Raw genomic sequence first — 26,958 nt, forward strand, 5'->3', positions numbered from 1 at the left:
GGCACCTGTCTTCGTCGGAGTAGGAAAGATCTTCCGTCGGGGACTATTTCGAGTAGTTCATAGCGAATCGCCGGCTTGCATCGTAGGGTCACCAGTGAACAGGAGCAATCCTCCACCCGGAATCGGACAGACCTCGGCATTCTGCTGGACTGTATCGAAGCAAGAATAACGCGTCCGTCAACGGTTGCGGGAGGCATGCCTTCGTCAGGGAACTCTCCGCTGAGGTAGACTAGCTCCACCGTCGGGGACTACGCCGAGTAGTACCGAACGCGACAACCCACCAGTATAGGGTCGTCGGGGCACCAGTGAACAGGAAGCCACTTTCCAACCGAAATCGCTGGATCGACCAGCGAACTAGCACGACCAACTAGACCTGGAATCAAGCGAAGTGCATGAGCATACCTCCCCCCGAAGTAGTCATATCAAATGGAATCCGGGGAATCAGGCGAATCTCGGATACCTTGGTGGAGTTTAGAGGATTAGGGTTCAGAGTTATCTTCTCTGTTAAGAAAACCTCACTCTGGCACACGATGGACGAAATCGGTTGCATAGTCTAACAACTAAACGTGTGCTGGGTCGGCATAAAAGCTATACCACCAGGTAAAAAAAATCACACATACAGACTTTTTCCGATCTCGACGACTGGTATAAGAGACTCGGCCCAGCCGGCCACGGTTTAAAAGTCGAAATTGCGACCGATTGCATAGCCTTTTCACATGGGAAAGGCGAAAATAACGTGAAATCTTGAAATACAAGAAGGTGTGAAATAAAAATCTCTATGTTCACGGACCTGCCCCGATCTACCATACTATACAGCTCCTCACTGTGTTTCCCACAATCGAATCAAGTTACGAGAGAATATTTTCAAACTGGTATGACTTCGAACAATACCACTGTGTATGAAGGCATGCAACCATCGATATCGGAAACGCGAAAGCTGCGGGAGTTTTCCCCAATGACATTTGCGCATGAGACACGTTCGTTGCCGGCCCGCGATCTATCCGTTTTCCCATCGGATCGTGAGAAAAAGCTCGCCCGCTTCTCTTTCCGTAAGGATGTTTTATGTTATGTTGTGTGGATCTGGCCTGGCGCTGTATGTGCCATTCGGGGAGCGGCCAATAGGAGAAAAACAAAAAAAAAAATAAGCGTGATGAGACAGACGAGGTGGCCTCGACCGAAGCAAATTTGCACCCCGTCGTCAGTCTGTCGTTGTGATTCCTGCCCGATACTCGTAAAATCGTTCCGAGGCGTTGAACGCTACGGTATAGTGTTATCCGCACATCACATAGGGTATCCGTCGGTCAGCTTGCTCACGGAATCGGTTGGAGTAAGACATATTTGTTTGTGAAGCATACCAGAACTATATGTTTATCTGTGAACTTAAAATACTAAAGAATGTTTAATCGGTGTTGTGTTAATGGTATTGTTATCAGGAAAATGAATCCTGACAAAGGAGACCAAAAACCAAGGATTAGCTTTCACTGCTCGTTGTATACTGTTCAGTGTTAGGAAAGCCAAGCGGAATAATTGACAAAGGTTAGCAACTTCTTTTTGAAATGGCAGACATACTCGACACGTGCATCTGTGCCCTGTACGCTTATTTAGCTTAGCTTTAGTTAAGTATAAATTGGTCAATAGTAAATTCTTGCATCACTGTTTAGGAAGAACAGTACCCCGGTTAGGTTACGCTGAGGATGGCATTATCGAATTTATATTAGTTATATTGAAGGCAGTGCAAAAATGACTAATTGACAAGTTTTCAGAAGACATTTATAGGCGGCATGGCTACATGCTAACGAGTGTATGTTAATGGGATTCCGTAATTTGCATTTGCTACATTGACAATGACTTTATGAAACATGTGAAATTTCATGAATAAGAGCTACCAAGCCGAATAAGAAGTATCGGCAACGTTTTCAAAAGGAGAAAATTATATTGATGGATGGAAGGAGAGGCACCAAATCCTCATGGATTTGTTCGATGTTTTGTGATGGGATTCATGGCCGGATGAATGAATGGGTGGGTGAGTAGGATGGTAATTTCAAGAGAGAAAGAGAAAGAGAGAGAAAATCATGCTAGAAGTGGTGAAAGGCTCGCCTTCCACAATTTTCTCCAGACAAACGAGGAGGACTGTTTTATGTTACACAATCATTTTCTGTTTTGACTCTGGTTGAATTTTCTACTGCTTCAGAATGTATAAAATCCAAAATTTTCAATAACCTTGAAGTATTTTGTACTGTCGAATCTAGAGGCTATTAGTATTGGTTTAGATTGCAATTTCACGTTCAAATGACCTGTTATTCATCATAAAAGGATGGAAAGCTTGTGGAATCACTATCGCTGACAATAGCACGGTAGACATGAAACATGAAACGTCAGGATTGATTGAAATTTTCCAATAGTTCAAAACAGAAACCGACGAAAATTTGTCGACACAAGTGTACCGCTTAGCTTGTGGTGAAATTCGTTTGTTGTATATCGGAGGCTCCCGGTTGCAAATTGTCGGTCCATGGTCGATTTTAGGAAAAACCGTTGTGGTAGCATGGTGTGATTCATGATCTGCTGCCAAAAATTACCCCTGACCTCATGCAAAATTCAGGTTGGTCATAGGTTTGCTCTACTTTCTGCTGGCAGTCCATGCAGATAGGCTGTAGCGCTGGTGCTGTGTGGGTTGCATGTCAGTTTTACTCTTTTTCCTGCTCTTTGATACGTGGGAACCTTCGATTTTTTTCACACCGTTCCGATGTACAATGATTTGTTATTTTCTATAAAGTTAAAATATGGAAAACAACTATTATTATGTGTGTTATCTGATTCCCGATTTATTTACTCTTACTAGCCAAACATTGAATATAGAAAAAAGGAGGCTACGTATTGAAGGCGCTAGTTGATTTTATCTGTTCAGTTTAGATCGGTAAAAAATTTGTTACCGCAATTATAATCTATTTTAGAATCATAAAAAGTGGTTGGGTTCGAATGTGGTGTGAAGCAAATAATGAAATCCCGGAATGATTACAGGTGAAAGAGAGAGAAATTGGGAAGCCTAGTTTCGCTAATGTAAAATTGATTAGGGCTATATACCGTTACGTGTCACAAATCTGGTTTAGGAGAGGGCTTGTTACAATTCGTAGGAACACTCGAATATATTGCATATTTGATACAAGCTTAAAAGTTCAGAAGTGAATCTAGTTGGAACAATTATTATCTGAGTTTAAAAAATCTATAGATCAGAAGCTTTAATATTTTTATTTGTTAGGGGAAGCTTTGCCACTGCGACCACTATTCCGGTTATCTTTTGTGGCTGCCCTTGTTTGCTCTACATACTACAAATTACCCGAATCCAATGTACTTGGAAGCGAGTTGTTCGTTTGTCCACATGTGTCGTCGCAACCGGGTAGTACATTATTAATGTAGCTGAGGATCCGTTTTGGACAGGTATGCCATGCCTCGCGAGGCGTCACATAATGATCACTTTCCTTACAAAACCTCAGAATTGCATATATATTGCACTTACGGTGGTTAAAAAATTCAACATTCACGTACATAAAGTGCACTATATCTGAAAATTCATTTTCAAAAAGTATAATATAATCCTGAGACATTTATAAATTACTAACGAATCCTGGATAATCAACGACTACCATGCGTCTCCTTCAGATATATCATGAAACATACCATTTTTTCAAGGGGGAAAAGGGGGCAAAATAAGACATTCATTTCCAGAAAGTACACTAATTTTCAAGTATCATGCACTAAAAGCGATCTTTCCGAATCGTTTAAAAAACAACCCTTCTGACATAACGACTTTTATTTAATGCACGATTTATGATTTATTCTTCATGAACTAGATGAAAGGCTTGTATTAGAGATGGTCGAGTTGTAAAACCTGAAGCCGACCCGAATCCGAGAATGAAACTTTTGGAAAATCCAAAACCCATCCCGAACCCGATAACTTCAAAATTTGAAAACTCGAGCCAGAAAATTTATGATTTGAGAAATACGATCGAATTCGAGCAAAGATACCGAAGGTTTTTAATTTTAGGCACCCGAGCTGGATCCTAGACTCATCTAAGAATTATAGAATCACTCGAACCTGAAGTAGCACCATACGCGTCCAGTTATATCTGCCTACGGCAAAACGAAATACTGGCGAATGGAGCTCGCATTTATATTTACTATTATTGAACGTCGAATTTGTAATGTTCTGAGAAACTTGTAAATCGTCGACATCTTACCCGGGAAGTAGGATCGGCAGCTCACGGGAAAACAAAAAGTACTAAAAAAAGTAAATATTTATTTTTCTATCGAAAATCATTCCTGAAATATTAGTTTCATTGTATATTACATGTATATTAAACTAAAATAAAATTCGTATTCGACAGTTTACATGACGTCACCCGCGTTCCTAGTTGGTACGGTCAAACTTCGAAGAGTGCTAATCTAGATCCCCTGACGCGTTCTTGATGTCATATCATTAGCGTTAGGACGATCGTCTATGATGGGGTATATATTTTCTTTTATGCTTCAGATAGTAAGGGAGATTGGGGCTAGTTGGTGGTGTTTTCAGTTTTACTTTTTTACCGCTTTGATTTAGGTAGATTTTGCAAAATAGAACACGTTGAATAAAAGGAAAGAAGAAAGAACATCTCTGAATTTTATCAGTGTTTCTTGCATGCTCTTTGCTTTTATAGACAAAAATGTATGTCGCGTAAAACTCATCAAGTTAACCCCGGCCCCGGCGTTATGTATGGGTTGTTAGCTACACACCAGAAAATAAGCAATCAAATGAGAATTCGACGAGAACATTTCAAATGGGTCGATAAAGAAAACGTAAACAATTCCGGTTAATACATCAAATGGACACTAACAAAGCTTTATACATACCTTGAATAAGCCGATTCTGAAGCCTGGCTGTTGGCGAAATAATGGATTTGCTTATGTTCTCTTTCACTTCCCCTCAAAAATTAACAGTTCATATACACCAAACAACAAAACGGAAAAATTTGTTTATGGGCTCTTTTCTTAATGAAAAAGACTATACTTGAAAAGGGAACAAAAACGTCTCAATACCAAGAAAGGGATCAAAATAAACGTCACATAATCATTTACTGTAAACAAAAGGGCTCACCCGCACGCACTATAAGCTAACGTCTCGCCGAAAAGGGATTATGGGGGAGGGCACAAAACCAATGCGATGTTTCAAAAGGGACCAAAATATTTATCTGCATAAATCGTTCAAAATACAAATTTTTTTACTAAATCTGGCACATTATTCGGAAGAAATGGTTAATTTAACACGGCATTGAGTTGTTTGGTCCTTAAATCAAGCTCCTGTTCATAAATGGGAATATAAAGTACGAGGTAATTTTTCAGACGCCATTTTCTCAACATGAGCATATTGTAAGCCTTATGAAATGTTGACGTCGAATTCAATTTCTTCAGGGGTCCTGATGGAACGTGCTGAATGTCTTTTCAATAAAACTGTTTATTAACCGACATTTGCTATTATATTTCAGTCTGATTTTGACTTCAACGCTTACTCTATATTCAAAGCAAATTTTCAAAATTCTCCAGGTCATTAGTCGAAATAAATGCCCCCGTATTGACGAGATACACAAGAAAAAGATTCTCTTACTTTGGAGTGAATTCCAGAAATAAAATTTTGCTCAGAACAAAAGTGGGTTGAAATATTCTGTTAGTTTAGAAATGGTATACCTCATACAAAAGTGGGTCAAATAAAATTAGCGCAAAAATAGTTCGACAAAATTTTCAGGGCAAGATTGGTATAGAATATTAACCCATTTTTGCGCTAAGAAAATAATACATAGGATCATAACAAGCGATCAGAATATTTCTTATTCGTACTTGTGGATAATGAAATTTTAGTAAATTTTTCGATGCCTTAGAAATCGTGAGGTGTAGGATCCGTATATGTCGGAGACATCGGCACGTGACGATTACCGACTTTCGGTTACCACGAAATAGTGATATCCACCATCAATATGGATGTCTTTTAAAAAGAGGTGGTCAACAGATATCGGAAAGTGATGATTAACGCCATTTTGAAATCCAAGATAGCGACTTCCGGTTACCACAAAATTGTGAGAACCACCATCAATATGGATGTAAATTGAAAGGAGGTGGTGAAAATTGATGATTACCGCCATTTTGAAACCCAATATGGCGAGCTTCGGTTACCACAAAATAGTGAGAAAGACCATCAACATGGATGTCAATTGAAAGGGAGTGGTCAGCAGATACTGAAAATTTACGATTAGCGCCATTTTGAAATCCAAGGTGGCGACTTCCGGTTATCACAAAACATTGAGAAACATAATCAATATGGATGTCATTTGAAAGGGGTAGTCAGTAGACATCGAAAATTGATGATGATGATGTATCATACTCGTTACAACTATAAAACCTCATTTATGATAATAATTTTAATTAACACAGGTTAAACTCAATTTTAACAATAAAACTGACGACATTCTAAACAATAGATGTTGCGATCTGCTATACAATAGAAGTTGCCGCTTGCTAAATGATAGATACCGCAGGGTGCTGAACACAAGTTTGAACATGCCCGTTGGTCCAGTTCGCGTGGGCTGTGGCTAGTGCGTTATCGTGGGCATCATCGAAATGCGCCGCATGTTGGAAGAGCGCAGCGCTTTTCAAAAAAAATCATATCTCTGGACAGAAACTAAAAGGACAGAAACGTCTTTACAGATTATTGAAGGTTAACGTTTTCCGCGTCATTTGATGTATTTTGAGTTTTTTTGTAGCGCCGAGAACACAAACATATTTTAAATTGTTTATTAGAAATGTATGTAAAATACTGCCATTAAAACAAATAGTCCATAAATATATATTTATATGACAATGTAAACATCATCCTAAAAGTGTGCAAAATTTCATGCAATTATCTAGAGTAGTTTATGAGAAATAAGAAATTGCAAAAAAATCATTTCGATCGTTTTTTTTAATTTTAAAAGCTTAAAAGTGCCAATTTTGTTTTGTTTTATATTTTAAATTATTAAAACTAGGGGATTACATATTGATTTTTTTAATGAAACTAAGGATAATTTATAGCTATCTTATACATATACACAAGGGGGTAATTTTGTAAAGATTCGGAGAGATTAATTAGAGTTATTTTTGGTGGTAGTAGAGTTGGACATTTTCAATGAGATTATATAATATAATATTTAGAACTAGAAGAGACAGAAAGAGCTGAATGCTTCGGTAAGATATTTGGAGGAGGGGGGGGGGGCAAGAGGGTGACCCTTCTGGTTATAGGAGTCAGGGGAGGGAGGGTGGACAAAGATGGCAGGAAAGAAAGTTATTAACTTTCAGTTTCAGTTTCAGGCATCGGGAGATCAACGGCATAGGTTGCAGACTCGGGTGGCCTTCATCAAGAAGAATTATGTACTGGGACGCCGGGTGTTCCTCCTCGAGTCGGCAGGGGTTCCTCCAGACGATTTCGTAGTACGGCTCAGATGCGGATCGGAAAGAGTTCGAGTTGCGCGTATGGTTTATACGTAAGTCCCGTGTTTGTTGGCTCATTCGACAGAGATGTTTGGTGTCGCCTTGGAGTCGCATCAAACCTTCGTGGGTGTATGGAACAGGCGGAAGAGAGCACTTCTGAGAATGGTAGAAAAAAGGGGCAGTTAAATTTGTATATTGATGGTTTTTAGGAAAGTGTAGAGGAGATCACGGTTTACCAGAACGTCTCGAACCGGGACGTTGGGTGGTCTTCCTCGGGCCCGGAGGGTGTCCATGAGTCGAGACCTGGCGGAACTGTACTCGGTGCATGCCCAGACAATGTGCTCGATATCGTGATAGCCGTTTCCACAAGCGCAGAAACCACTATCCACGAGTCCAATACGCCGGAGATGTGCATCCAGCGTGTAATGATTTGCCATGAGTCGGGACATCACACGAATGAAGCCACGACCCACATCCATCCCCTTGAACCAAGGTTCGTCGATACCTTGGGCCCTTGGGGACTATCGAATGTAGCCACCTTCCTAGCTCCCCATTGCTCCAGGAGTTTTGCAAATTTTCGAGGGTTCTCTGATGCGTAATACTGAAAAATTCGCTGAAGAAAATTGGTCTTCCATAAACGTCACCTTCTAGGGTACCCACCTTAGCTAAGGAGTCCGCCTTCTCATTGCCCGGGACGGAGCAATGAGAAGGGACCCACACCGAGGTATTCTGGAAAGATTTGTCAGATAAAGCACTCAGTAGCACCCGCAATTTCCCCAAAAGATACGAGGAGTGCTTTTCATGTTTCATCGAGCGAGTAGCGTCAATAGAACTCAGACTATCCGAGTCGATGAAGTAATGGTCTGCGGGTAATGTCTCCATGATTCCAAGGGTATACTGAATAGCAGCTAGTTTTGCGGCGTAAACTGAAGCGGGGTCACTGGGTTTGTAGGAGGCGGTAAACTTTTGATTGAAAATACCGAAGTCAGTGGACCCTTCGCGGTTTGATCCGTCAGTATAAAACATCTTAGAATAGTCGACTTCTCGGAATTTATTATAAAAAATGTTTGGAACCTTTTTATAACAAGTTATCAAGTATTATAAGCTTTTATCTTCCCCTTGATTTTATCAGCTTTTGGACCCGATTTTATCAGCTTCATATGAAAATTGATAGTTGGTAGTTTGACGGGCTCCAGCAGACGAACCAAGTTGAATTCGAGTAAATCCTTCCTTGGGCATATATTTCTTATCTTAGAGATCCGAAAAATGCAAAAATAAAAATAACACTTTTTTTTAATTTTACGCTCTCACACCCTTTTAAGTGAACTTAAAGTAATTAATCAGAAAAGGCTGCGAGGCTACATCAAAGGACTAAAAAAGAATATTTTCAGAGATTAGGTTTATTAAAAAAAAACAGAAAAATATATGTCCCGATTTTATCAACGTCCCTATGTCCCAATGTTTTATCAGCTTAAAATTCGCCAAGGGGCTGAAAAAACGGGTCTTCACTGTAATACTAAGAACGGTTTCAACTTCAATGCCCACAATCCCGATCACCTTGGCTTCAAAAGAGGTTAAAACGTGATGTTTAATTCTGCGGTTGAAACATTCTGTGGGTCTTTCACCGGACAAGCATCCGTTGTGTGCGTATTATCATTACAAATCATACATTTTGAATCTAAATGACAATTTCAGTGCTGTGCCCGAAGCCTTGACATCCAAGACATTGCGCGTCAGATTTTGAATTCTGGTCTCATGTCGTCTATAATGTTTTCACTTTACTCGCACGTGGAACACAAAACATGCTTTTTTCTAATACTTTCAACTTATTAACCCCATTACTCTGAAGTCGGAGATCGTCACTGTTATCGGCAGAGAAGATGGTTGCTTCTATTCATGGGACATTACGCACAATGCGAGGAAATTTTTCGGATAAAACATCGAATGAACTGCTACAATCAATTGGATTCTTGAGTGGAGAAGTTACTCTTTTCGTTTTATTATTATTTGGCACATGGCCTTTCTGGGATGACACAGACATGTGGAAAGCAATAAATATGTTTTAGGCCGCGCATTATTCCTGAAAAACGTTTTAATCGAAAAAAGTCAGATTAAAGCTGTTCACTCACGAGACAACAGGACATACACCACAAAAAATATTCACTATGGATTTCGTTCTAGCTATTACTGTTACCACGTTGGAATAGGTAGAACAAAATCCATAGAGAATATTTTTTGTGGCGTGTGTCCTGTCGCCTCGTGTGCGTACAGCTTAAGTAGAAAATGTAGGTAGTCTTGGGAAAGATTGATTGTCAAAAAATATATGCAACCTGGTTTTTTTTCCTAAAAGAAAAAATGGTTTAACCAATTTGCGCATAAGGGCACAAGACCTAACTTTGAAAAGTTGGATTTTATTATTTCGTGTTCCACTCCAACTTTCTGCCAGTTAGACGATATATACAAACTATCACCGAATTGGGGCCAGTTAGACACGTGTGTAAACGCCCAAAGCAACTGGCTGGTACCGAGTGACGCCTCGGTTAGCCAAGCACAGAAGCTCTGGGCTGCGGACGAGTATAGGGAAACGAACTGTTTTTTGGCATGATGAGAGCCAAACGCCTGAGAGTATGTAACCTTTATTTTTTTGAAGAAAAAAAAAACGGATTAAACAATTCGCGCATAAGAGCACAAGACATAACCTGGAAATTGGATTTTAATGTTTCGTGTTCTACTCGTAAATAACTAACACCAACTTGTTCTATTCTTTTGGAAAAATATAGGTAGTCTTGAAAAAGTGGGACTCTAGGGAAATCAGGAACTATTAAGTTTAGTAGCTGGATCGAACGAAAGTTCAAGCCGTATTCTAATTTCGGTTTCTTTTTGATCCTGGTTTGCTTACAGGCGTCAGTCATTTCCCGAACACTTGAATAACGTTTGTCACGGATTTGGCAACAGTTTACGCCTTATTCTTTAAATTTACTCAATGCTGGGTCTTTGTATCAAAAACAAGTAAAATCGACCTAAATGTATTTTTTCCTAGTCCTTAATTGTTGAAGTCAGTAATTTGTAAATTGTATGACTATTTGTTGTTTTGAGTTACCTTAATTTAAATGTAAAATGTCATTGTGTATCGTAATACCCCCCCCCCATGAGCGTTTTGAATTACTTTTAAAAATGTATTATTTTCCTGTCCAGGAAAAAAATATACTGCAAACCGTTTGGACACATAAAATGTCATTTGAGTTCGGTCACTCTAGAAACAAGTCAATGAAGAAACCAAGGACGAAACTTTGCGAGGGTGGCTGGAAAGGGATGTATGTCAAGTTGGACGGCTTGTCTGAAAGATCGGTTAACGTTTCGACAAGCTTCGATATTAGCAAAAGTAGTGAGTAGACAGCAAATGTCGGTCAGCGGGCTAGCAACGGCAGTTAGGGAGGAAAAACACGAAGTTGGAGAAAATCGGGATATCGTTGTCTAGAGAAATTTTACCGTCGATTATTATTCCGTTAGAGTGGCAGCGAAATGGATCGCGAAAATTGGCATCGCTATAGGGTGAAATACTGCCGCCAAGAAGTTCTCAGCACCAGCTAGCAGATAAATAGGAACGACTAGCACCAAGAACGATAAGAAACCCGGCGAAGGTTTGTAAACAGATGTAAATCCTTATGGTTGACACCCCCGGATCGGTTCATGTACCAACAGGGTACGATATTTGCAGCAGACCTGAGCAGGTGAGATATATCGCGAAGGTTTGACAGCAAGTAAAGAAATGTAGCTATGGATAAAAACATGACGATTAACACAAAACAAAATAAGCGAGAACACAATCCTTACTAAATCAGTACTTAACGGTTGCCCCGGATGGATGAGGATTGCGGGATACAAGAGGTTTAAGTTTAGTCTGTTGGCTTAACAACTACTACAAACCAATCTGAATCCACCACGAGCCAGCAGAAAACGCACAGTGGTCGGAAATGCCAAAAACGTCATTAGAGGCCAAACCATTGAATACATTCATAGGGTATCTTTGGAGGAATTGTACGTAAGAATATTCCCCACAATCTGTTACAAATTAAACTGAGGCATGGCTTACTGTAATTGAACTAGAAAAATTAACTTTTTATACTGACGAGGTAGAAAGTTGGTGTCTTCGACAAAGTTTTAGGAATGCTCATAATGAAGAATTTTGTTCAACAACTTGAGCTTGTAGGACTTAATGTTATCGATTTATAAAGAGTTTTCTAAGGCAAACCCTCTCAAATTTAGCTTTTTAATATAGCTTTTTTCGCTGTGACTTTTCGTGCAAACGATGATCCTGACAAATGTTGAGGTATTAAAACCATATAATATTGTTGAAGACTGCATGTAAAAATATTGTTGAACACTGTATATCAAATTTTTACCTGAAATCGACGGCGCGGCGCACACCTCTTGTAAAAATATTCATTCGTTTTAGAGTTAATGAAGAATTTAAAAAAAATTTACACTAAGTTCAACTGCGTATACGAGAGAAAGGTGCAAACCAAAATGGACGAGCAGGCACTATTTTCAATGTCCGGACTGCGCATAATAAAGGTAAGAAGGTTTTAAGCTTATTTTGTAATGTTTTTTTGATTGGGTATTTTTACTTACAATCTTCAACAATATTATGTGGTTTTAATGCCTCCACATTTGTCTGGAGCACGGTTTTCACGAAAAGTCACAATGGAAAAAGTTATATTAAAAAAAAAAACTAAATTTGAGGGTGTTGCCATAGAAAACGCTTTACAAATCGATAACATTAAATCCTACAAGTTCAACTAGTTCAACAAAATTCTTTATTACGAGCATTTCTAAAACTTTGTCGAAGACACCGACTTTCTACTTCGTCAGCATAAAAAGTTAATTTTTTGAATTTGATCGTAGTAAGCCATGCCTAATTTTAATTTTTGTCAGGTTGTGGGGAATATTCTTACGAACAATTCGTCCAAAGATATCCTGTGAATATATGGTTTGAACTCTAGTGAATTAAGTTCACGTTTTTGGGGTTTCCGACCACTATGCAGCGCGCTGTCTTTTTATTTATTTTATCTTCTATAACAAACATGTACCCAATTTGTTGAGCAGAGTCGTTTGGTTCACAAGACTAGGTCCAGGCCTCTGAAAAAATCTTCAAAGTTTGAGGGTTTCTGTACGTTTCTTTCAAAATAAACTTCAAAGTTTGAGGGTTTCTGTACGTTTCTTTTAAAATAAACGTTAAAAAAATCAAAGCCCAACAACCCCCCCCCCCCCCCGCCTAGAGAATTTTCTGCGCACGGGCCTGAATAGAAGCAAAATCAGTAGCAATATAGAATTCAACGGGAAGCAAGCAGAAGGCAACAACTGCGAAACCGAAGGCCCTTGATCCCACTATCAATTTCTCGATCCATGTAACTTACAAAGCGGTGAGGGTGTTGTAAGATCCGCGAAAGTGTCGACAGCTGTGTAAATACTGTGTTGCCCAAGTTAATCATAGCTCTGATTCGCCGCAAGCTATAGGCTTTAAGAAAAACCTTCGGTAAACCGGCAATATTAAGATCCAGCGCGATCAGCAACCATCAGCGATTTTGCCAAATTTACGAGGAAGTATTTTGGATTTTCTTATGCTTCGACGCCATTTTGACAACTGAATGGCAAGAACAAAGTAGAGTTACACACATTTACGAAATGAGTAGTGCATAAGTTTTTTAAATGCACGACATAAAAACGCCAAATAGACCAAGTTTTTGTCGTTCCTCCCTTGAAATATCGCCAAAAACTCACATACGGCAATTGTGCATTGAACGGATGTATAATGATACATAGTTTCTCAAAATTTGTTCTGTCTTAAGAAAAGCGTCGAATGCTTTTGGAAGATTTGTTAACTAATTTATTCAATTTAGGATCGTTCTTATGAACGCAAATCGGAGAGATATCTTGTGACGCTCAAAGGAAAGTATGCTTCACATTAAATAAAATTGCCGAGTAATCTTTCTATAGCAATAAACATGGGCAAGGAATTTGACTCTAGAATATACTTTACAACGTCAGTGAAAATAACCCACATTCTTCAAGTCCGAAAGCAATTATTTAGCAAATGCTTCCGTACATAAATTTTCTCCTCATCCGGGCCTCCCACTGCCATTACTTCAACTTTCGGAATCGAGTGAGGTACGGCTATATAGTGACCGTCGGTTTTCACTGCATCATCGATTTTAATGTCGATGTTGGCTGTATGCTGTAAATTGCTGGCCACCACCTTCGCCAGTTAGTGTTGCAGCATACAGCTTTTTTGTTTACTGCACAGCTGAAGTAATAAAAAGCTAGAATTTACCATACGATAACCTACTTTAACGATGATTCTTTTGTCAAAGTGCTGATTTAAAAGCGTGACTAGTTGAAATTAAATAGGGATATGCATTCATTCCATCGACTTTTTGTTTTTATTTTGTTTCAAGGGGATGAATTGAAGACGAAGGATTTAATTGGTAGAACTATTTACGCAGTGTTGAATCGGTTATTCTGAGTTGGAGAAGCATTTCGAAAGTAAAATGGCACGTTGAGCACGGAGATGCGTGATATATCCTTTGAAATGGTTCGTACATTAATATGTTCTATTTGAATCTGTATCTCCATCATTCAGTCAAAACTTCTCCGTACTGAACGAAATTCGCTGAATTGCGGTGGAAATCAAATCAAATAAAAAGTACTCAAACGATACGCTATAAAAATCAATACGCTTGCATGCTGATAGTTTCAATCAACTCAATGCCACGTCCAAGCAACAAGTTTTCCGTTCGATATTTCACCGCACTGATGCAAAAGCGTTTTTTTTTCTGCATAAGTATCAATTCCCATTAGCCAGCCTTGAGCGAGAGACGAAAAATGCAACATAACTGCATACCGCATTGAATGGAATCCGACAACGCCCACGCCCATTCTGGGATATGTGCGCTGCTGTCGGCAACGTTGCAGCTCTTTATAGTCCTAGAGCTTCGTATCAGTTATTCGTTTCTGACGATTCCTTGGCGGTATGTAGCAGGCAGGCACCTTTACTCTTATTCGCTGGGTACACAATGTCACACCGATGTAATGCAGCGAAGCAAGGATCGGGCCGAGAAAGAAGATAAAAAGTACCCGCAAGGATCACTCAAAACGCTATACATATAACAGGATAGTTTAAACTATTATGAATGGAAAACCTTCAATGTACCAGGTAGACAGTTTTCCGTGGAAATCGAAGTTTAATTCTTCTTTCTATGATAATCCGATAGGCGATTCATACGGTTCTTGAAATTAGGTCACTATAGTCTTTCTCTCCAAGCGAACCAAGTACGGATTGTTCAGGATGCGGTAGATTTACTAAAATGGTTTGCTTATATTAAAAATTCAGTAAATAAATGCGACAATCTGTGCTGAAGTAGTTGTGCAGGTTGATGTACTACCAAATTGCTCGTCACTGCCATTTAGCACTTTTAATGAAAAACGATTTTTTTTAAGTTTGTCTTGGAAATTATAAATGATTGAAACATTTAGTGGAATACAGGCGATATCTCTATTTATTCTGTATTAATCTTGAAATTTGGCCTTGGGAAAATAATTGAATTAAACCAAATTGTGAATAAGCCCCAAACCAAGAGTTTGTTTCCATTCGTAACGGAGTTTTGTACCGAGTATCAAGTGCGATTTGTTATCTCCGGCACAGTTTATTTTTCTCGGCAATGCAAAGATGCTTACTTTAGCAAAGGTCATCGAATAATACTGAAAATAAATAGTCACGTGAGTGTTGTTTTACCTGCGAGGCATTTTGGCACAATTTGCTATTTCACAAAACAAAGGCGATTAGACATCATTTTGGCTGGTTGTCTCGTCGAATCGATAACAGCCAAAGCTCGTGAAGGTCACGCAGCATACACAGAGTGGACGGAGAGGAGTAATCCACCTACTTGCTCGCTTAGGATTAGGCTCATTCGACAGAGGTGATTTGTGTCGGCTTGGAGTCGCATCAAACCATCGTGGGTGTATGGTACAGGTGGAATAGGGCGCTTCTAAGAATAATAAGAAAAATAAGAAGGGGCAGTTAAATTTGTATACTGATGGTTTTTACGAAAGTGTAAACGAGGGACATATAGAGGAGATCGCGGCTTCCCAGCACATCTCAAACCGGGACGTTGGTTGGTCTTCCTCGGGCCCGCCGAGACCTGGCGGAACTGTACTCGGTGCACGCCCAGACAATGTGCTCGATGTCATGATAGCCAGCCCAATACGCCTGAGATGTGCATCCAGCGTGTAATGGTTCGCCATGAGTCGGGACATCACGCGAATGAATTCACGATCCACATCCATCCCCTTGAAGCTTGAACCAAGGTTTCGTCGATACCTTCGGGACTATCGAATGTAGCCACCTTCCTAGCTCCCCATTGCTCCACGAGTTTTGCCAACTTTTGAGAGTTCTCTGATGAGTAATATTGAAAAATTCGCTGAAGCAAATTGGTCTTTCATAAACGTCACCCGGAATGGAGCAATGAGAAGGGACCCACACCAAGGTAATCTGGAAAAATTTGTCAGATAAGGCACTCGGCAGCTCCCGTATTTTCCCCAAAAAATACGAGGAGTGCTTTCCATGTTTCACCGAGCGAATAGCATCAATGGAACTGAGGCTATCCGAAACGATGAAGTAATGGTCTGCGAGTAATGTATCAATGATTCCAAGGGTATACTGAATAGCAGCTAGTTCAGCCGCGTAAACTGAATCAGGTATAAGTAGCGTCTGGCTCAAATGGCACGTTTCCCATGTTGATCGGAGATTTGCGCCTTGCCAAGAATCGTCTTTTTATCATTTTCCTGATGGGAAGGATTGGGGAAGTGGTAAGGTTAGGGGTAAGGAAAACAACGACACAGAACAATTAAAACAGAGCATTCTACACCCCCGCAGTGATGCTGAACGATCTGCAGGTGCTACAACAGCAGGAATAAAACTTCCAACCCCCGGAGGGATTTGGAACCTCTACTCAAACAGTGAGCGGATATATCAACACCCCCGAGGGGATATTGAGATAACAGGACGAAAACACCCCCGAAGAGATATTGTCATTCAAATACAGCTAAAAAAGAATAGCTCTTTGCCACACTGGGTTAGGAACAAAAGCATATCCTTAAATTTCAGCTCTCTGTAGATAGGTTCATCTATGTATGGAGAACCAAAAAATCCGGATGCGCAATTGCATTAATACAGGGTAATTGCATATCAAATGACATGATGTTCCGTAATCGGATTCACAAAGATCACATGAATAATACTCAGCGCGCTGAATAGTAGCCTTGTGATAATTGAGTTTGCAATGTCCAGTCAGTGCCCTGACCAGAATACTGCAGTTGTGCTTGGAAAAATGCAACAAATTTCTTGACATTTTTGGATTCACATCCGGCAGAAAAGCCTTTGTTTAAACGCAAGTTTGCAAGCTACGCCAATGGTTGGCATGTTTGAATGCAGCCCAAGAGCGAATCTTGTGCTTTATCCAACTAATTGACAGTGGTAGAACTGGTTCTGGACCAACGAAATCAGTCGCAGCGCCAGCTCTAGCCAATTCGTCCGCCCATTTATTTCCAGTAATACCGGAATGACCGGATACCCATAGAAGGTAGATAGCATTTGAAATGCTAAGTTCTTCGATTTGAGTTCGACATGCGATTACTAATTTCGATCTCGAATCTGCCGAACTAAGTGCTTTCAGGGCAGCCTGACTGTCAGAGCAAAACTAGATACTTTTACCGCAAATTCCCTGTTGAAGTGCGGATTGTACGCCACACAGAATCGCAAAGATTTCTGCTTGGAATACGGTACAGTATCTACCAAGCGAATGAAATTGGTTTAATCTCATCTCATGACAATAGACACCAGCACCGGCTCGGCCCTCCAACAAAGAACCGTCCGTATAACAAACTACGTATTCTTCAAGTTGTCGCTCCATCCAGCCAGAAAGCCATTCCTCACGAAGAGGAATTCTCACATTGAAAGTTTTAGAAGGAAAACTACATGTGAGTGTAAGGTCACTGGGAGCAAGTGTATATTCATCCCAAGTAACCATTTGGGGCCACAGTCTTGTGTGGCTAGTTACACGATCTATTGGGTTACTGTTCCAGAGCCCAGTAACCTTAAGACGGTATGCACAAGCAATTGCTTCTTGTTTCAGAAACACATGTAGTGGTTTTATGTTCAAGAGTGCCTCGAGAGCAGCAGTAGGTGTTGTCGAGAACGCACCAGTCATCGCCATCAAGACCATCCTCTGAAGATGGTTTAACTTTGATTGGATTGTCATGACTTCTCCCTTCTGCCACCAAACAAGGCACCCGTATGCCAGTATTGGTCTAACAATTGTTGTGTAGATCTACTGATTGTACTTGGGTTTGAGTCCCCAAGATTTGCCGAAAGCCCGTCTACATTGGCCAAAGGCCATGCAAGCTTTCTTGATCCTGAAATCGATGTGAGCTGTCCAATTAAGTTTTGAGTCGAGAATTACCCCAACGTACTTAACTTGATCTTCGACAATAATTTCAGAGTCAAAAAACTGCAATGGACGAGCTCCGGTTGTAATCCTTCGTTGCGTGAAAAGCACCATTGATGTTTTATTTGGATTAACTGATAGTCCAACATGAAGACACCACCGCTCAACAACACATAAGGCTTGTTGCATCAAATCTAAATGTGTGTTAATGCAAATACCAGTGATCATTATATGATAATCATCGGCGAAACCATACGTCGGAAACCCAAGCTCATTTAGTTTTCTCAATAAGCTATCGGCGACAAGGTTCCATAGAAGTGGTGACAGCGCACCACCTTGAGGACATCCGCAGACACTCAATTTCCTCATCTCTACTTGTCTTAACGATGAGCACAGATGTCGGTTGCTAAGCATTGCGTGTATCCAGTTCGTGATATATGAAGGTACTCCATGATCTCGTGCTGCTTCCAAAATGGATTCGAAAGACACGTTGTCAAAAGCACCTTCAATATCGAGAAAAACTCCTAAACTTGATTGCTTTTGTGAAAAAGCTTTTTCAATGTTGTAGACAACATTGTGTAACAGGGTGGTAGTAGACTTCCCCCGCTGATATGCATGTTGCATTGCATGCAGCGGGTGCTCGCCCAAGCTACCATCCCGAATGTAATGGTCGATTAAACTTTCCACTGGTTTGAGAAGGAAGGAGGTCAGACTGATCGGTCTAAAGCTCTTTGCCTCCTCCTAAGTGACGCGGCCACCTTTGGGAATGAATTTGACAGTTATTTCCCGCCACGCTAATGGAATGTATCCTGTTGCAAGACTGCAAGTAAGAACCTTTTTCAAAATATGCTTGAAGTGTTCATATCCTTTTTGTAGTAGAACTGGAATAATTCCGTCCTTTCCCGGATACTTATACGGAGCAAAACTTTCAATCGCCCATTTGATCGATTCGGTTGTCACAATTCTACGAGCAAATGCCCAAGAATCAGAACTGCCTGAAAAGAACTCAGGGGTAGTCGTCAGTGATGGCTCCGTACAACCTGGAAAGTGTGTGTCAAAAAGACAGTTGAGTACTACATCTTCGTCAGACGAGTATTCACCATTAGCAGTTCTAATGGAACTGACATGAAAGTCTTTCGATTTCGAAAGTAACTTATTTAATCTTCTAGTCTCGTTGAGACTTGAGACATTTGTGCAGAGGCTTTTCCAACCACTTCGCTCAGAGGATCGAAGGGCATTTCTGTATGCTTTGCGAGCCAATTTAAATGCCTCCGACCCGTCCCTGCGTCTGCGATTCCAAGCTCTCCTACATAACTTTTTGAGTCGAACAGGTTCGGTATTCCACCAAGGTGTTCCTCTAGAAGCACGCATAACTCGAAGCGGACAAGCCTCTTGGTATGCTGCTACTATGAGTGAGCTTGTTTTATCCACGACCTCATCCAAATCACTTGGAGATTCAATCGTCGGAAGATACCCATGAAACCTAGTCGCCAAGCCCTCTTCGTAGAGGTCCCAGTTCGTAGATTTGGGATTACGATAGGTGACGATATCTAGCGAGACGTTTAAATGATCAAAGACGATGTACTTATGATCAGATAACGACGGTTCGAGCTCGTTTGGTACGAGCCAGTTTGTCAACTCATGCGTAATACTGTCAGAGCAGAGAGTTACATCTAACACCTCTTCTCTGCCAGCTCGTGCAAAAGTTGGGCGGTTTCCTGCATTAAGAATGTGCAGATTTGTACTACTTAAGTATTCCATCAATTCGGTGCCTCTCAAATTGATATCAGAGCTGCTGAATTCACGATCCACATCCATCCCCTTGAAGCTTGAACCAAGGTTTCGTCGATACCTTCGGGACTATCGAATGTAGCCACCTTCCTAGCTCCCCATTGCTCTACGAGTTTTGCTAACTTTTGAGGGTTCTCTGATGAGTAATATTGAAAAATTCGCTGACGCAAATTGGTCTTTCATAAACGTCACCCGGATTGGAGCAATGAGAAGGGACCCACACCAAGGTAATCTGGAAAGATTTGTCAGATAAGGCACTCAGCAGCTCCCGTATTTTCCCCAAAAAATACGAGGAGTGCTTTCCATGTTTAATCGAGCGAATAGCATCAATGGAACTGAGGCTATCCGAAACGATGAAGTAATGATCTGCGAGTAATGTGTCAATGACCCCAAAGATATACTGAATAGCAGCTAGTTCAGCGGCGTAAACTGAAGCAGGGTCACTGAGTTTGTAGGAATCGGTGAACTTTTGATTGAAAATACCGAAGACAGTGGACCCTTCGAGGTTTGATTCGTCAGTATAAAGCATCTTAGAGCAGTCGACTTCTCGAAATATTTTATAAAAAATGTTTGGAACCCCTTGTGAGCGTATGTGGTCCGGATTTTCACAAATCTCGTCTTCCATGGATGTGTCGAAGAAAACAGATTCAGAAGTATTTATGAAATGTACACGGCTGGGATTGTAAGAAGAATGATTAATATTCTGCGCCATGTAGTCAAAGTACAGGGACATGAAATGGGTCTGAGCTCAACAAGCCTTTCGAAATTTTCAATCAACACCGGGTTCAAGATATCGCATCGAATGAGCAATCGATATGAGAGTTCCCAAAATCGATTTTTTCGCGGGAGAGCGCCCGACAGGACTTCGAGACTCATCGTATGCGTCGACTGCATGCACCCTAAAGCGATGCGCAAACAACGATACTGAATTCTTTCGAGTTTGATGAAATGTATGTTCGCGGCGGAGCGAAAGCAGAAGCATCCGTACAGGCATTGTAATTCTCTCTCACTCACGCGAGAAGAAGCTTATCCGATGTCCAACTTTTCCGAGATAAGATGAGTTGCAAAATTCTCCGTCTCCACAAATAGCGTGAGAATGATTTTCCGCATAAAATTTATTTGACTTTTTCCTTCTCACCGGAGAAGGTGATAAAATTTTAATTTCGTGGAAATAAATAAAAACTTCAAAAATACACTTAATTACAAATAAAAGCGGCAAAGAAGTAAGATAGACTCGTTTTTTCGTGTTTTGGAATAACGACAGGAAAGCAGCGAGCGAAAAAACGATACCGTGATAAACTCATTCTCCGGCTGTTTTAATTATCCGGAGAAATAACACGTTGTATTTATCCGGAGAAGTTGTGTGAGTGCCAATAACTTTTCGTGTGAAAATGTGAGCTTTTATTGTCGCAGTAGCAAACTATCAAGGCGTAGTTACTCATATGAGCGATAAATGCAATGCCTGCATCCGTATTAGGGTGTCCCAAAATGACATCATGTTAAAAAAGTCATCGGACTCACTTCTTAAATGAAAGGTTAGGGTATCAGGACCACTTTCTTCTTCGGAGTGAATTTGCTAAAATGCTCCCTACTGGTGGCGAATTTCGATTTTTTGAAAAAATGGGCCGATTTTGGGTAAAATTTAATATTCATGCTTGTGAAAGTGTTTCTGAATTGTCTTAGATTTTTTTCAGCATTTTTTATTTTTTTCTGGAGATCAAAATGGAGAAGTTTAGTTAGTTAGTTTGTGCAAATTTTGAAGTATAAGGACGGCAGAGCCATTAAAACTTAGTAAAAAGTGCAATTTTTGGTACTTTTCATTAGTTTTTCTTCAAAACTGGGTATCTACAAATTTTTAAAAGTATAGAGAACACTTTAAATAGTTGAGCCGAATAAAGGGGCATAATTTTGTTGAAGAAAGTGTATAGCCACTGTAAAAGGGGTATGAGTTATATAAGTTTCTGTTATATAACCTTCGACATTTTTAGCAATTCATCAAAAATAATAATGTTCCAAAAAATAAAACAATTCAAATGTGCTTAGACCACATATTTTTTTTGGAAAATAGAAGGAAAATGATTTAAATCGGCGTTTTCTGTTTGTCTTTAGTGCGTCAGGTTTGATAGGAATTTGATGATTTTTTGTACCGTCAATTATAAAAATGATGAGAACTTTACTAATGATGCCAAGTCTCAAATTATTTTTAGAAAAGTTAATTCACCATAATTACTTTTTGGAGGCTTTTTTACCAAAATTATTGTACTAGAAGATACGCTGTATTCTGTAACTTTTTTCGAAAATACAAAGCCTTCAAAATTGACTATTTCGGAATTGTGTGATCTAAAACGTAAAGATAAGTTTTTCAACATTCACCCCACCCTTCTGCATTTTTCCTCCCTATAATGTACCTAACATGGGAATGAGGCTTCATATACAAAATCTGAATACGTTAATCGATTTGGCATACAAATATACGCCATAACTTGCCACTAACTCGACATATTTGTTTAATTTTCATGATTTTCAACCCCGCTAGGTGGTTATTAATATACTAAATAATTAAAAAAAGTTGTCAAATGCTCATAAAAACCGATTCCGATGTAGTAGAGACAAGAAGAAAACGCCATTTTTCATCATTTTCCTCCTATTTTACGAAAAACAAAATGCGGACTAAGCACACTGAAATTGTTTTATTTTGTAGAACAGTGTTATTTTTTATGAATAGCATAAAATGTCAACAGGTTGTCTAGCAAAAACTTGAATAACTCATACCCCACTAGCCGTAGCTATACACTTTCTTCAGCAAAGATACGCCACTATATTTGGCTCAACTACTTGAAGTGTTTCCAATACTTTTCAAATTTTGTAGATACCCAGTTTTGAAGAAAAACTAATGAAAAACACCAAAAATTTCACTTTTTACTAAGTTTTCAAGGCTCTGTCGCTCTTATAATTCGCAATTTGTACATACTAACTAACCAAATTTCTCCATTTGGATCTCCAGAAAAAAAAACCGGTAAAAAAACTAAGACAGTTCAGGAGCACTTAAACAAACATAAATTTGAAATTACACCCAAAATCGGCCCATTTTTCGAAAAATCAAAATTCGCCACCAGTAGGGAGCGTTTTAACAAATTCACTCCGAAGAAGAAAGTGGTCCTGATACCCTAACCTTTCATTTAAGAAGTGAGCCCGATGACTTTTTTAACATGATGTCATTTTAGGACACCCTAATCCGTATTCCATTACCGACAGTATCGTTGTTTGATACAACCTAATTAGGTCTCCTAGGTGAGCACTAGAGTGGGACATGGTTATATGAAAAAAATAAAAGTTGGCTCCGAGTAACTTTTTGGGTCCCATTTAGCTCCCAGAACAACTCTGTAAATTTTTAGCTTGATCGGTGAAACTATATTTTTGCGCCCACGGTTTAAAGTTTACATGGGATTTCGTATGGGAAAATTGTCTTTTGCAAATTAATTCTTCCAAGAGTCGCCAGTTATCTCCTAAAAATAAGTAGATATCTGATTTTTATAGGAAATTTATCAAGGAAACAAAGTCTAGAAGACTGCAAAACGATCTAATGCTTATGGAAAAAGTTATTAAGCAAAAACCGATTGATGCCCTGAAGATTGATGAAAATTTCACTTTTCATAGCATCACTGCTTCTGACAGTCTATTTGCATACAAAGTTTTTAACTTTCTCTTATTATATACAAAAAAGCCTCGATTTGTCCCTTAAACTCTTGCGAAGTGGCCAAATAGTACAGATAAACGATTTAGACACATTAAGAGAGGATTAAAACAAAATTGCGTATAATTGGACAACCAACAGCAGTGGTGCTAGAAAAAATGAATATTTTATCAATCGTCAGAGCATCAATCGGTTTCTGCTTAATAACTTTTTTCTCAAGCGCCAGACCGTTTCGTGGTTTTCGAGTCGTTGTTTCTTTATAAAATTTTCTATAAAAGCCACATAACGATTTATTTTTAGGAAGTAATGGGTGACTCCTGGACGAATTATTTTGTAAAAGTTAATTTTCCCATACAAAATCCCATGTAAACTTTAAACAGTGGGCGCAAAAATATAGTATCACCGATCGAGCTAAGAATTTGCACAGTTGTTCTAGGACCCAAATGGTAACTAAAAAGTTGCTCGGAGCTGAAATCTAATTTTTGTCCCACCCTAGTGAGCACCCCACCATGTTCTGGTTATTGTACAGAGAAACTTGATCCTTTAGTAGCATTTCTGTTTTAGATACCTAATGTGGCATCCCCAAGTACCTTTCGTGTTGAACCAGACCCCTGGATATTTAACTGTGAAAACCTGAGCTATAGTTTGACCCATTAATAGAATATCCTTCAGATTATGTTCATTCCGAGAGAAAGATCGTCATTTTAACTTGTCGCTTTTTCCAGCTTTTTGTCAATAAAGTAGCTTACATGTATACCCTCCGCGACTCATCTCAACCAACAGCGCTTATGATCAAAAATTTGTGAAATTTGTAAAAATTCTTAAATTCCTGTTACAAATATTAAAAAAATTTTGAGAGTGTCATTTATTGGGTCTGAAATTATCTAGTCACTTCATATCATTCCTACTTGTCTTGGTCGATATTGAACGAGAATTTGCAATCAGCACATTTGGTAACCCTACTGTAACACATAAACAGACAAAAACACACCAGTTAAAAACCAAACGTAGGAAAACAAGAGTTGTTAAACTTGGAACCGTTGTGATTTGATCGTATGTGTAGATATATTTTTTTTGCCAAATATGATCCTCAATCGCTTCTCAAGAGTATTTTAATCGTGAACCAACCACCTTGTATATAATCAAATTGAACACGATAGTTTAAAAAATAACACAAATTTCGCCACTCTTCAGGAACCTCGTATTATAACAGATATCGTCTGTCTGCTCAAACCCCCAAACCATCCCGACAGTTGACTTCCGCAATCCAACACTTTAATTAGGTACGTATTTCAATAACGACAGCTAACTGGAAACAAACAACAGAACGCAGTCGTTCATTTGGCAAACTTATTTCCCTATGTGGCTATTCATTTTTTTTTGCTCTAATGTGTGTATGTATAATGAAAGACATGCACGAAAGCCAGCCATTTCCGGAATTCTCGGGTACCGTCTGGAAATGTGTGAGTACATGGAATGAAGTACATCACGCGCCATTCTACGTACGTATGACTCGTACAGCTAGTCTACTTGTGGGCAACCCTCGAAACGTGGTTCCCCTCAGCTCTGGTCATGCAGTATTAGAGCTATACCATAGTTAATGAAAAACAATTATATGGAGTAATGAATAAAATATTAGTTGGCGCTGAAAACATCGCTCTCAACGGCAGTTATTATACAGTTTGATCCAAAAAACTGGCAACGAATAGTAATAAGCTGTATTGATCTAGGTGGTGTTTTCCTGTTGGCCGTTTGTAGAAAACGATGTAGGAGAATAAACTGTCACTGCTCGCAGTAGCAATGTAAATTAAGGATAACGCAATACCATGATGAGCCAGCAATTATTTGTGAATGTGAAATCGATGACCTATCTACGTGGTAAGCTGGATCTACATATGTACCTAATGAACAAGAAGTAACACAAAATAGTTTCTACTGTTTTCAATTCCAATTATTAAATACCGAAGTTTAAATGAATATTTTTGTGAGAAAAATTTTCCCATGACATTAGAAAGATTTCTAGACCAGCATGCTCTCGGTTGTAGTCGTGATTCGCTTGTTGCTCACTGGATCGTTTTTTAGTTGGATCTCCTCTAGTTGGACCATCACTCTAAAAACCTTCAACCTAATCCATAACTTTTTTTGACTAATGTAGGTAAAGCGCAGCTAGGGATTACCCTCCCCACTTATCACATCAACCTCCCCTCACCCCTCACCAAGTCACATACATTATCACATACACACAGACATGGCCGTCGAGAGCGGCGGCGGGCCCCAAGGCTAGTGTTACTGACGGGCCCTTCTCAACTTACTTATTTGAATCTTGATTAGAGGACTTGTATATATTCACTCATATATCAAACTATGTTGCTGTTGCTAAAATTGCTATGGTTACGAGTTTTTCAATTAGCGGGTTCCCGGGTACTCTTTTGCCCTGTTAAAAATGTACACAATGGTTAACAACCTTATTAGAGGTATGGAGATAATCCGTGTATTCGCACCACGTTTGTGTCATCGCCTTTATATATACAGAGGTACTGACTTCATGTTGCCACATTCAATGACATATTTAATTTTGCGCAATAAACGCTTCTACTTGATGATTAGTCTGAAAAATAATCAGTACACTATGTCCAACTATGAAATTGTAAGGTATAGACATTGATCATCTTTACCTCCATTTGCAAATTTGATATTTTTCACTTCTCCAACAGGTGATTTTAAGGGACACCTCGAAAAGTAAACAGGAATACAGTTTGACCACAGTACGGTCATTTTCCGCTTTGATCGTCATTCATTTTTATTCACGTTCGACACAGTAGGTTGAAGTAGGGGAGACCGCGGCTAGTTGCCGGGGTTTTTAGTTTTCAATTTTTATTGCCGATTTTTTTAAAGTGTTTGATGCATTGTCTCCATTTTTAGAGACAAAAATATGTGACGCGGACATACCGCCAACTTACCCCGGCCCCGGGGTAAGTTGGCGGTATGTGAGTATACGCCAAAAACTAAGCAATCAAATGGAGATTCAATTACTTCAAGGGTCCTTTTGGAACGTGCTGAATGTCTTTTCGAGAAAACTGTATATTAACCGACATTTGCTATTATATTTCAGTTTCAATATCCCGGAATTTTGACTTTGACGCGTAATCCCTATACAAAAGAAAATTTTCGAAATTTTTTATGCAATTGGCCGGAATAAATGTCTCCTACATTGGCGAGATACACAAGAAAAAGATTTTCTTACTTTGGAGTGAATTCCAGAAATAAAAATATTTCATGATTTTTTTGCACTGTAAATAGTACCACCAACTTATCCCACGTGCAGTACCGCCAACTTACCTCAACCGCATATTTTATTAAAAATTATTTAAATAATTACTTTTGTTTGTGGATAGATGTAATATCTATACGGATGCTCTTTTCACGCGCTATCGAAAAATATAATCATTCGGGAAATAGATTTAAAATCACTCTAAATAACGC

General features: G+C 39.4%; 1 protein-coding gene across 1 annotated transcript in view; it reads left to right on the forward strand.

Annotated features, from left to right (window-relative positions):
• The first annotated feature begins 1,223 nt into the window (after nucleotides 1-1,223).
• LOC131684842 (protein tipE) overlaps nucleotides 1,224-26,958 on the forward strand; it is a 118,182-nt gene continuing 92,447 nt past the window's right edge. Inside the window, exon 1 of the mRNA XM_058968055.1 lies at nucleotides 1,224-1,536. The gene's annotated coding sequence lies outside the window, so the exon portion shown is untranslated. The remainder of the gene's footprint in view (nucleotides 1,537-26,958) is intronic.

The sequence above is a fragment of the Topomyia yanbarensis genome, chromosome 2, assembly GCF_030247195.1.
Source record: "Topomyia yanbarensis strain Yona2022 chromosome 2, ASM3024719v1, whole genome shotgun sequence".
Lineage (NCBI taxonomy): Eukaryota > Metazoa > Arthropoda > Insecta > Diptera > Culicidae > Topomyia > Topomyia yanbarensis.